This window comes from Heterodontus francisci, chromosome 25 (assembly GCF_036365525.1).
Source record: "Heterodontus francisci isolate sHetFra1 chromosome 25, sHetFra1.hap1, whole genome shotgun sequence".
NCBI classification, from domain to species: domain Eukaryota; kingdom Metazoa; phylum Chordata; class Chondrichthyes; order Heterodontiformes; family Heterodontidae; genus Heterodontus; species Heterodontus francisci.
The window spans coordinates 59,175,468-59,188,534 of NC_090395.1; the positions used below are offsets into that span (position 1 = coordinate 59,175,468).

At 39.9% G+C, this 13,067-nt stretch overlaps 1 protein-coding gene across 3 annotated transcripts in view; it reads left to right on the forward strand.

Annotated features, from left to right (window-relative positions):
• Positions 1-6,554, forward strand: part of LOC137383901 (CMRF35-like molecule 8) — a 30,331-nt gene extending 23,777 nt beyond the window's left edge. For 2 of the 3 annotated variants that reach the window (XM_068057281.1, XM_068057278.1), the window contains exon 7: positions 51-6,554. The gene's annotated coding sequence lies outside the window, so the exon portion shown is untranslated. The remainder of the gene's footprint in view (positions 1-50) is intronic. The other variant, XM_068057279.1, reaches the window with a different exon arrangement.
• Positions 6,555-13,067: the final 6,513 nt, after the last annotated feature.

Sequence of the window (13,067 nt, forward strand, 5' to 3'; positions counted from 1 at the left end):
TTGAAACATAAATGCTTACCTTATGGATAAAAAGTGTGTTAATTTTACAGCCCAATATCTCTCTGTTCAACTGGATCAACTTTAGCATGTGAATCGCCCCTGAATACAGCTGCAGCTCTGATGACCTGGAGATCGATATGTAGCGATAAGGTTTCTGCTACATCTGGATAAGAGCATTATGCACAGGCTTTCTGAACATTACAGTGTGCATGGAGTTCCTGACAATGCTTCTTAACCTACTAGTAAAAGTTGTGATACTTGCTCAAGCAAGTAAAGTTTTTAGTTAATTGCTAATTGAGGATAACCTATTCAGAAAGCACAATTTAGTGAGTCACGTGATCTTCCATCTTGCATTTTGCAGAAATTTCTCTCCTATACTCCTTTTGTTGCTAACTGGGTCTTGGGGTACAATTCAGAGGACACTGGGCCTCTTCAATACTCCCATACTTCTCAACTGATAGCTTTTCAATGCATTCATCAGATTGCCAATATTTCATAAGGAGTATTGCTCATGAGGCTTGGAATGTATCAATATGAACAGTAGGGTTAATGGAAATCAGACAGGCTTTCCAAATCAGATCATTCAAACCAGATATTATTTTCTCCCACTCTTGATTATGCAGGATATTCAGGTGTCAACTGTGGCTCAGTGATAGCACTCTCTCACTTCTGAGCCAGAAGATCATGGATTCAAGACCCACTCCAGAGACTTGATTACATAATCCAGGCTGACATTTCAGTGCTGGAAATTAATATTGACATTAGTATTTCAATGCATTGATACCGCATTATTTTAACAGTGTGTTAATGAGTTTATTTTACTGTTACAATGCCAACCGTGGTTTAGTGTACATTAGTCTTTTTGCCCTGTAAATAAAACATGATGAAATATTGAGAAAACCTGCAGCTGATGTTCTGATGGGCATGTGTTGCAATGCACTTTCAGCCCAACTCATTGCCTTCATGTGTCATAAGGACCATGTTTTGGACCATTTCTGAGCTGTCAGCTTGTTTGAAGCTGTTGGTGAGCATTTGCTAGTTTCTAGATTGGCATGAATGTAACCTATCCAGCAGGCTGTTCACATCATACATTTCTTATGATCCATATCATTGTGCTATGTGCAAAAGTCAGTCTTTGCTGTATGACAAGGAGCAGTTCCTAATTTAAAATAGATGGTGACTCAAAATAGCAATGATGGAAAATGTTTCCTCTCCAGGAAAAAAAATAATCTGGATGATTTACAAAAAACACTCCTACTTTTTCCCTGTGTTTAAACTTCAGTACTTAATATTTGTTGTGTGACTAGAAGCTCTCAACCTTCAGCCCTATGGCCCCACTCTAGAAAACAAATTATCGTCACTGTGCTATTAGAAAGGAAGGCAGTAACTATTAGTTCTATGAACACATACAAGTAGTTCATGTAGTGTTAGCCATTAGGGATAACAACTTTTGCTGTTCTGTTATCTGAATGACCTTTCTAAAATTCTCTCTCTCTGCTGCTGCCTCACGATGTTCAGTTTCCTTAATATTCCTGTTACATTCAGTATTTTAAAAATCATTTGGAAAGCCATCTGAACAAAAAAAAAAGATTTTAATGTTTTTCGTAAGCATGTGCTATTTTGTTTTATTTTATGTGTTTACTATTGAGTTACTTAATAAAATATTGGTCTGAATTAAATTGGGATTATTGAATTTAACTAACCTACCAAGTTATGAAAACCAAACTTTTATTGTGGCCACAGTGAAATTCTGGTTATTTAAAATTATTTGAGAGACTGTAATCTTGGATATGAGACTATCACATAAAAAATTGGCAGGTTTGAATTTCTTAAATGTTTAATGATTTGAATTGGGATTTTGGGACATTTGAGGTGATTCTGCTTGTTTAATCATGCTTGTACTGGAAAATCATGGGTTTGGAAACCTTTGCAAAAAATGTTAAATTTGAAAACAGTTGAAGTTTTATCTAAAATGAAAATTTACAGATAAGAATGTCTTATTTAAAATTAATAATGATGCCACTAATGATTTCTGCTGCTGTAATGGATTTTCAATTCCTAAGGATAATAACAATCAGTGCAGCTTTTAAAAGATATCACGACTTGGGGAAAAAGAAGTAACAATGGCGTTTGATTCTTTTTTGATCAGGGAAGTTTTTTAAAAACTTGCATGAAATTATGCAATTGTGTCAGATACCATAAACATGCAAAGGAGTTAACCCTTTCAGCTGGCAGCTTGTCTTTATAGTTCACCACACAACAACCTTTGCATTGCTGAATGTAAATTTACATAGAGGGCATTATTAAATTTTACGTTTCCAAATTGATAGCAAATTATGAATTGACAGATTAACCCCTTCGGTTCTTGAGCGCAGCCACAATAGATTTTTTGTTTTACATTTCTTTTAAGGAAAGGCCCCTGATTTTTCAGCCCGCTTGAATATTGATGACATAGCAAGGGATCCACCAGTTTTAAGAATTTAAGACCTTATCTGCAGACATTGAATGTCACAGCTTGGTGATAATCACTTGTTAACTTCTGAGACAACGTGGTCGAGAAGGGTAGAAATGGAAGTTACCCCCAAACTAATTGCAAGCACTTCTGTCCCTAATGTAAAACAACCAAGCCTGGGCGTCATTTGTTTCTGAAATTGGAATTGATAAAATAAGTTGATACGAGAAGGACGATTTTGCTGACATTTAAGGGAAGAATCAAATTTTCATTAAGAGATAGGTGGAAACTTGTCTAGGTGATCCTGCCAATTGCTGTTTATCAAGCAAAATGTTTGGGAGCAAATAAAATTGAACATTGATAAAACCTATCAGTCCAACTCCTTGGGATCATTTTGAAATAAAATGGACTCAGGCACAATGTATTGGCTTATTTTTGGGAAATAAAAGTCCTCTTTTTAAAAAAACACAAACAAAATTTGTTAATAACTTGGACCAAATGGGAATGTTTGATCTATGTTTTAAAGATATTTTGTGAAGATTATATTGGACAGTAAAGTTCCACCAGAGCTTATGAGATAAAATGGTAATTAATGAGATGTGTAAAATTGAATGTGAGGAAAAACTCTTCTTTGCTCTCCTTGTTTCGAGAGACAATGGGTAAGCGCCTAGAGGTGGTCAGTGGTTTGTGGAGCAGCGCCTGGAGTGGCTATAAAGGCCAATTCTAGAGTGACAGACTCTTCCACGGGTGCTGCAGATAAAATTGGTTGTCGGGGCTGTTACACAGTTGGTTCTCCCTTGCGCTTCTGTCTTTTTTCCTGCCAACTGCTAAGTCTTTTTGTCTTGCCACACTTTAGCCCCGTCTTTATGGCTGTCCGCCCGTTCTGGCGATCACTGGCAACTGACTCCCATGATTTGTGATTAATGTCACAGGACTTCATGTCGCATTTGCAGACATCTTTAAAGCGGAGACGTGGACGGCTGTTGGGTCTGATACCAGTGACGAGCTCGCTGTACAATGTATCCTTGGGGATCCTGCCATCTTCCATGCGGCTCACATGGCCAAGCCATCTCAAGTGCTGCTGGCTCAGTAGGGTGTATATGCTGGGGATGTTGGCCGCCTCGAGGACTTCTGCGTTGGAGATACGGTCCTGCCACCTGATGCCAAGGATTCTCCGGAGGCAGCGAAGATGGAATGAATTGAGACATCGCTTTTGGCTGACATACATTGTCCAGGCCGCGCTGCTGTAGAGCAAGGTACTGAGGATGCAGGCTTGATACACTCGGACTTTTGTGTTCCGCATCAGTGTGCCATTTTCCCATGCTCTCCTGGCCAGTCTGGACATAGCAGTGGATGCCTTTCCCATGCGCTTGTTGATTTCTGCATCAAGAGACAGGTTACTGGTGATAGTTGAGCCTAGGTAGGTGAACTCTTGAACTACTTCCAGAGTGTGGTCGCTGATATTGATGGAGCATTTCTGGCATCCTGTCCCATGATGTTCGTTTTCTTGAGGCTGATGGTTAGGCCAAATTCATTACAGGCAGCCGCAATCCTGTCGATGAGTCTCTGCAGACACTCTTCTGTGTGGGATGTTAATGCAGCATCGTCAGCAAAGAGGAGTTCCTTGATGAAGACTTTCCGTACTTTGGTCTTCGCTCTTAGACGGGCAAGGTTGAACAATCTGCCATCTGATCTTGTGTGGAGGAAAATTCCTTCTTCTGAAAACTTGAACGCATGCGAGAGCAGCAGGGAGAAGAAGATCCCAAACAGTGTAGGTGCGAGAACACAGCCCTGTTTCACACCACTCGGGATAGGAAAGGGGTCTGATGAGGTGCCGCTATGCTGAATTGTGCCTTTCATATTGTCATGGAATGAGGTGATGACACTTAGTAGCTTTGGTGGACATCCGATCTTTGCTAGTAGTCTGAAGAGACCACGTCTGCTGACGAGGTCAAAGGCTTTGGTGAGATCTATGAAAGCAACGTAGAGGGACATCTGTTGTTCGCGGCATTTCTCCTGTAGCTGGTGAAGAGAGAACAGCATGTCAATGGTGGATCTCTGCTCGAAAGCCACACTGTTCCTCAGGGTAGACACGCTCAGCTAGCTCCTGGAGCCTGTTTAAAACGACTCGAGCGAAGACTTTCCCCACTATGCTGAACAGGAAGATTCGATGGTAGTTGTTGCAGTCACCGCGGTCACCCTTGTTCTTATAGAGGGTGATGATATTGGCATCGTGCATGTCCTGTGGTACTGTGGAAATTATTGAGACTGCAAGATAAAAATAGGAGAATTACACCACCAAATGGAATTTTCCTAACAGGCTAGTGAAAGTGAGGAATGTGTAGGTGAGAATATTAAATTGATAGTTTTTTTTTGGGAATGTTTGTGTCTTTGCCTATAAACATTTCCAGAAAACCACATTTGATAGACTAGCTGCTGCAGGGGAAGATGAACAAAGATCTCCAGACAACCCTGGTCATTTCATAAGATCACCTGAAAGCTCAAGAATGGATTGTATCAGATGGCAAGTGTGGCATGCTATTGGGATACTGGTCTATGTTGGCAAACGTGATATGTTACATGTGAAGCAACTAGCATGCAGAAATGCATGGTGAATTTGCACTTAAGAACAGGTCTCAGATATGCTCAGTTACTTGTCAACAGCATGACATGAAATGGTTGTGGCTCAGGGGGATGAGAAAACATTTTAAATCATCCTTGCACCGACATATATTCCATCTATAAACTATGACAATAGGGTTAAAGGCACTGCTACATGTCAGAGGAGTTGAAGTTGAAGTGGAGTGGTATAGAATTTGGATTGGGACAATTGAGTTCCAGGGAGAAATAATACTTAGTAATAATTATGCACAAGATGAAGACGTGTAAAGGGAGAGCTGGAGAATCTTTTAAGTCCACGTTTTCTTGATTATTTGGTAAACTATAGCTTTCTGTGACCACCTCCAGGCGCGTATCCATTGTCTCTCGAGATAAGGAGGCCCAAAAGATGAAAGAAAGATAGCTTTCTGTGCAATGTATTATGGTTTGCCTTGTCTGTATCGTGACTTGTTGCTTGGAATGTATGTACTTATTTGACATGATAATAACTTGCAATTCGTGGACCTCCCGAAGAAAGATAAGTAATAAGATTGAGCAAGGGGTCAATTATAGCTCCTCCTATTCAAGGCAGCAACTGTAATAATATGGGCTTTTGAGGGTATTTTGAAAGGTTAGCCATTGCAAGAGCTAAATGACCTAAGTTTTTCTCTAAAGTTACTGTTCTCCAAAAATACACTGTTTTGGACTGCCTGTTGACTTCTGGCAGATGCAATATCATAAGTGGCCTTGTTATTGCAAGAAGAGAGAAGAAAAGAACAGAGTGAGACATATAGCTGTCTACAGCCTTAACTCTTCTATGTCTTTGGAAATGTGCAAACTTTTGCAAGTTGTTGAGATATAATCAATATAATCAAATATATTCCCTTTTACTATTTTTCAGCATTACACTTTGCTAGCTTTTAGTTTAATATTAAGGTTGCTAGTCTATAGATATATTACTTTAGATTTATTTCTCATCTTAAAAAAACACTTGCATTTAGATAGCATTTTTCATGACCACCAGTTGTCTCAAAGCCCTTTGCAGCCAATTAAGTATTTAAGTCTTCACTGCTGTAATGTAAGAAATCTGTTAGAATTAGTATGTTAAAATCTCTTTTATATTTACATTTAGAACTCTTGTCCTCAGGTCCTGGTTGTGTTATCAACCATGGAAGGCTAGGGTAAGGCTATAAAAAGCAGATAAGGGAAGTCAAAGGCCTGTGCCTGAACACAGAACTTGCTGTGCCTATGATTGAATGGATTTTTCCACACTTCCAGTTTTTGGGGTATATCCAAGAAGATTTGGATCATTGTCAGTGTAGAGGGACCAGGATAGACACCAGACAGGTGCAGAAGTGTATGTGAGTAGAAGATATGAGAAATGGGCCTTGCCTACTGCCCAAAGTTTAAGAACAAGTAAATTACCTCTCAATTGTAATTTGTAAACTGCTGCTGTAGTACTGTAACATGTTACGTTTCACTTATGCTTAAATAAAAATCATAATTGTTACCAATATGGAGTCAGCTTCAAACTATTGAACAGATGTTCCAAAGGGACTTCAAATTTATTACATTTCAGAGACTTGGCTTTAGGGGACACAGACCCACTATTGGCAATTGGGTAAAACGGATGGAATATAGGAGAAAGAAGAAAGGAATGGACTAATGAGAAAGAGGCAACTGAGGGAAGGAGACAGACAAGGGAAGAGGAAAAAAACTAGTGGGAAGGGAATGAGGGAAAGAAGGGGAAAAAGAGAATGGGAGAGAAGAAACACTTGCATTCATATAACACCTTCCAAACCTCAGGATATCCCAAAGCACTTTACAGCTAATGCATTACTTTTGAAACGTAGTTACTGTTGTAATTTAAGAACTGTGGCAGTCAATTTGCACACAGCAAGGTCCCACAAATAACAATGAGATTATGATCAGATAACCAACTGGTGTATGCTGGTGTTAATGCACCACACAAACCTCCTCCCACTCTTTCAGATAATCCTATCAGCATATCCTACTATTCCTTTCTCCCTCATGTACTTAGAATGATACAGCTCAGTAGGAGGCCATTCAGCCCATAGTGCATGTGCTGCACTTATCTAGTTTTTAAAATGTGTTCTCTTGATGCCAGTAACACTGGCAAGGCTGCACTTGTAGTCCATCCCCGGAGGCCCTGAGAATGTGATGGCAGGCCTTCTCTTTGAGCCAGTCCTTGTGGTGAGATGAATGTGTTAAGCAACACCAAGCACATCCCTACATCTGATATTCCCATTAACACTTTTGTTCATTATTAATCTTCACTTGTTACTCCTGATTATCAATATCCTTTAATAAAAAGTAACATTTCGGTAGAGGCAGACTGCTCTTGGACGTTGATTTTAGTGTAAGCTCCCTCTAGTGATTTTTATGTCATATTTCCATCCCATTAATGAAAGCAGTCTTAACCTTCATGTGATGACATGATTTGTCGATAGGTGGGGCTATAGTGTAAGCAATCAAACACTTCATTGCATCAAAAAATTGTTCGATGCAACAGGCAAATTATACTGAATTATACCAAATGGCCCATTCTGTATGATTGTATGAGCACAACTCAATCTAAATATGGAACATTGGTTAAGCTCTGTAGAGTACCAGCCAATTTAGATGATTACTATAATTTAATTTAGAGTCCAGTTTAGATAAAGGGATCATAGACAACCTCGATGCTTACATGCAATATTTTCTGTCCATTGACTATGAATGGTTGGAAAACCTAGTCCAAATTAGCCATAATAAGGCAACGCTGAACTCATCTGATGCTGCACACCAAAGTATAGCGTGGCAGAATTGATTCACTAATCAGATTGAAGAAATTGTACACGTCTGGATCATGTCAGAAGGCTCGTATCTATTTTCAGACCTGCATCCAAGAGCTGTCACTGCTTGAAAGTGAGCACTGTCTTTTATAGTGAAGTTATCTTACTGGCTGTTGCCAGCACTCATGCTGCACTGCTAGTGTTTGCTTCTGAAGGAAAGGGGAATAATGGGATATGGAAATGGGGGTGAGCACATGTAATTAGGACTATTGATCATGGATGATAAACACCAATGTAGACGGGTTGGCCCAAATGGCCTGTTTCTGTGTTGTAATTTTTATATAATGGTATGTAATCTGGCAATCAGGAGGCAAGTTCCATGTCTCTTTCACCTTCTCAAAGTTTCAAATCCTTTGGTCACCTCGTGGCCTTGTCATTTTGAGTCTTGGTTCAACACCTAGGGGTCTCATTAGGTATTCAACCGCTAGATTGGCCTTAGCTGTGCTCGAGGCTCCTGTCGGATTATCTGGCATCGTGGCCTTCCGGCAACAGATGCCAATGTCATCACTGTCTGTATGTTTCATCCCATTGATGTGTGATAATATACAAGTCACTTAAGGATTATAATACTGTAATCTTATCAGAAACGAATGCAATGTCTGCTTTGACCAAGGTTTGATCATCTTGCCTAGTATCTCATTGTGGGGCTTGGGGCATTTTACTATGTTAAAGGCACTATATTGTTGCAAGCTCTTGTTGATTGCAGTGAAATCTAGAGCCATAACATATTACTATCATGTATGTTACATGTACTGATGGTGAGCCCTTAGAATGTAATTCAGAAATTCCTCCAACTGCAGGGCTGCAATTTGATTCCTGAGGGCATAGATATGTTCCATCACCTTTCCCATTTTGCCAAGTCCAGTGTCTCTTTACAAAACAAATCAGATTTTGAGGGTGGTGTTTTGTAATTGAAATCTTAAAATTAAAAAAAAATTCCCTGGCCCAGATACTAGGGAACAAATTCTTGGATATGAACATGTTGGACTCCTTTGCAATTTTACTTACTTTGGGCAGAAAATTAGTTTCTCATTCACATTCTGTCTTCTATACCCAGGGCAAGCATGGGTTGCTATGGGTGGTTTTGCAGAGGAGCTGATGGAGGCAACAAATTGGAGTAGGAATGGGCAGATATCTGCTTGACTGTCTCCACTGACATTATTTATACCTTTCTAAAGTAGAGACAAATGAAAATCCTACACTATACTCATTAAATGCTGGTACAGTTCCAGAACAGGAATCCATATATTGGAGATGTTGCCGTGAAGCTGGGAAATCAATTTTTTTTTTTACCTGCACCCAGGTTAAATATTGATAGGAGATTCATATTGATGAGAGATTAAATCCATCAGCTGAGTTACCAATGATCCTAAATCACTTCTGTGTTTGCTGAAGGTTACAAACCTTTGGACCTGCATCTTGTTAATTTCACTCTTATATACATGAAAAGTCAGGGATGAGAATACTCCATTTAGCATATAAACAATCACCTCTCTGGTACCCTAACTCTCCTATCTTAGTTTATCTAACAGTAGCTTGAATATCATAATATTTTTGCTTTTACTACCCTGCCTGGCAAATTATTCTTAATGTAAAACATACAATCCTGATATTTGTTTTAAATTTAATTTTCAGATACATAGTCAGTTGATGTTGCCAAAAAGGTCTGTGTGTCTATCAAATTCTCTGGAAATTTTGGCACAGGTGGCATTCTGATATTTGGCATGTGGCTGTGCAAGCTCCTCCCTCAAAGTGAACTAATCAAATTCTTCCTTAAACTTTAGTTCGAATTCTGAGTTTATGATTCATTTAACCAGTGGAAATATCTTTACACTATCTTGAACATTTCATTAATTGTAAAATTTCAACCAGATTTCTCTTAATCAACGATTTGTGCTTTCTAAGTTGATCACATTCAGTTTCTTCAACTTTGATTTTTTTTGAGAATGCTGTTCATTGAAATTAGAAAAGTGGCCAAACATTACGTCTTTTTTACCGGGGCATTGGCGCCTTCTCTTCAGTGGGGCTGGTGTGACCTTAACTGTGCTTGAATTAGAGATGCTTCTGATTAAACATCAGAAAAGGGTTGAGAGGTATTCATCTTCATTGGATGACGAAACTCTGATTTAGTTGAATAAAGGTCCCTGAACTATCAATATAATGGGCTTTGCAAAAATTGCTAAGAAATGTTCCAAATATTACCTCATTGACAACCTGGACCTGAAAATGAAAGCATCAAAGACATTAGCAAATGAGCTCAACTGTAAAAAGAAAAAGAGGAAGTACCACACCTCTCTTCCAGAAAACAAGCAACACCCATTAGAAGATGCCAACACTTGCACTGGAAATCACCCAATAGAAATACAGCACATCCCAGTAGATGAAATTATTGTGGAACAATTATGAAACTGCGTCAGAAGTGATTGGAATGCTGAGGAACAAATTGATTTACATATCCTCTGGCAAAATTTAAAACACTCTAAAAACACCATCAATTACCATAAGAAATATTGACCAACAAACTGCTGCAGAAAATAAAGGGATAATACAGCAGTTACCTGTCATATGACGAAAATCTTTTTCCTCCAGGGTCAATGCCATCAGAATGGATTCAATCCTTTTATATTTTTTGGCTTCCAGCATTACCAGTAAACAGTCAACTTCATCTCCAGTTCCTTTCAGGATTTCCCGTCTTCTGTCAGAAGATTAGAAGCTTACATCCTTCTTATTAGGGCAAGTGATATGGAGTGGTGTGTTTTCCATAACAATCCACAATGTCCTGGCTTGTACAGATAGCCCTGACTTCTTTTCTTTAAGTACCTCTTTTTAAGTACCTCTCCCCATCTCCTCCAACAATAAGTGTGAGAAGCTCATGGATTTCTTTGTCACAAAGATTGAGACCATCCGATGAGCTGCCTCTATCATGTCCCTCCCTCCTACTAGCCCACCAGGCCAAACTTACTCAGAAGTTCCGCCTCTGTCCTAGACCTGAACTCGCATCTTTCTCTTTCTCTACTAACTCCCCTCATACTATCTCCCCTCATGCCCTCTCCAAGCTCATCTTGTCCCAGTCCTGGTCCCTCAACCCTATTCCCATCCTGGTCCCCATGTTAGCCAATTTAGTAATGGTTCTCTCATGAGGTGTTGTCTCCCTTTCCTTTAAATCTGCCATCATCACCCCCTCCTCAAAAAAGCCAACCCTTGACCCCACCATCCTTGCAAACTAGCACAACAGCTCCAACCTCTCTCTCCTCTCCAAGGTCCTTGAACATGTTGTCACCTCCCAAATCTATGCCCATCTTTCTCAGAGCTCCATGTTTGAATCTCTCCAATCATGTTTCTGCACCTTTCACATTACTGAAGCAGTTCATATCAAAGTTGCAAATGATAGTTTTGCGAAGGTAACAAAGGTAAACAATGCCTCCTTGTCCTTCTCGACCTTTCTGCAGCCTGTGATATTATTGACTGTCCTTCTTCAATGTCTCTTCACTGTTACCCAGCTGTTCTCACCTGGTTTCATTCTTATCTATCTAATCATAGCCAGTATCACTTGCATTGGCTTCTCTTCCTGCTCCCACACCATTACCTCTGGTCTCTCCCAAAAATCTATCCTTGGGCCCCTTCCTATTTCTCATCTACATTTTTTCCCTTAGCGAAATCTTCTGAAAGCATAGCATTAGTTTCACGAGTGCACTGACGACACCCAGCTCTACCTCACCATCACCTTTCTCAACTCTTCCACTGTTGCTAAATCATCAGACTGCTTATCCAACATCCCGTACTGGATGAGCAGAAATTGGGAAGACTGAAGTCATGATTTTCAGTCCGCTCCAAATTCCATTCCCTAGCTACCAGCTCCCTTCCTCTCCCTGGCAACAGTCTGAGACTTAACCAGTCTGTTCGCAAACTTGGTGTCCTATTTGACCCCAAGTTGAGCTTTATTTATTTATTTTATTTTTATTTAGAGATACAGCACTGAAACAGGCCCTTCAGCCCACCAAGTCTGTGCCGACCATCAACCACCCATTTATACTAATCCTACATTAATCCCATTACCCTCTCACATCCCCACCTGCCCTCAATTCCCCTACCACCTACCTACACTAGGGGCAATTTATAATGGCCAATTGACCTATCAACCTGCAAGTCTTTGGCTGTGGGAGGAAACCAGAGCACCCGGCGAAAACCCACGCGGTCACAGGGAGAACTTGCAAACTCCGCACAGGCAGTACCCAGAATCAAACCCGGGTCGCTGGAACTATGAGGCTGCGGTGCTAACCAGTGTGCCACTGTGCCACCTTCGTATTCTGTACCTCTTGCCATGACGGAAATAAAGTGTAAAAATATGAAGAAGAATTAGAAAAGGCGGCAAAATGTGACATTATACACTGTACAATAATATGCAGAGAATTAAATCCACGCATGAAGAGTATATACAGGAAAGGTGTTTTAAAAATATCCAAACATTTTTGCCCGATTTTCTCTCGCCTTCCTGAAAAAACTGACTCCTTGCTGGGTTATAATTGCACAGCTGCCAGGTATGCTCGTGTACATGATCTACAAGCTGTTTCTCGATGTGAATCATGACCATGAGCGTAGACATGTTACGCAACATAGATAGGATCATAAATCCAGCCCGATCTTGTTTTCAACCAATGTCTACAGATATGCACCTCGAGCAGGAGTCGGTGAATAGCAGTATCACAAGCAGTAACTCTAGTTGATTTGCAGTTGCCTACCAACATCCCTGCTAAGATCAGTTAACTCAAGACAGAGCTGATCAAAACTGCTACTTTCTAGACAATATTGTCCAACTCCTCACTGGACAAGCCCACAACCAATCTCAGGGCAACTACCCAACCAAAACAGATATATAGAAATGCAAAAGTTGAACCTTGCAATATATCTTGCGAGCTGCACAATCATAACTCCTCACAATTATGTTCAGACTTCAACAGAAAATTGTAGTTGAATTTTTATCTGGTTGTAGTCACATCATAATCTAAAATGAATCTGGAATGAAGCTCAAAATCTCAAATGTTGCTCCATGGAACATACATGTTTATTTTAACTGTTTACATAGTTGCTTCATTTGCTACTGAGTTCAGAGGCAGTTAAAGTTCTAAGAATGCAATATTATAAACAACTATTGATTGACCTCG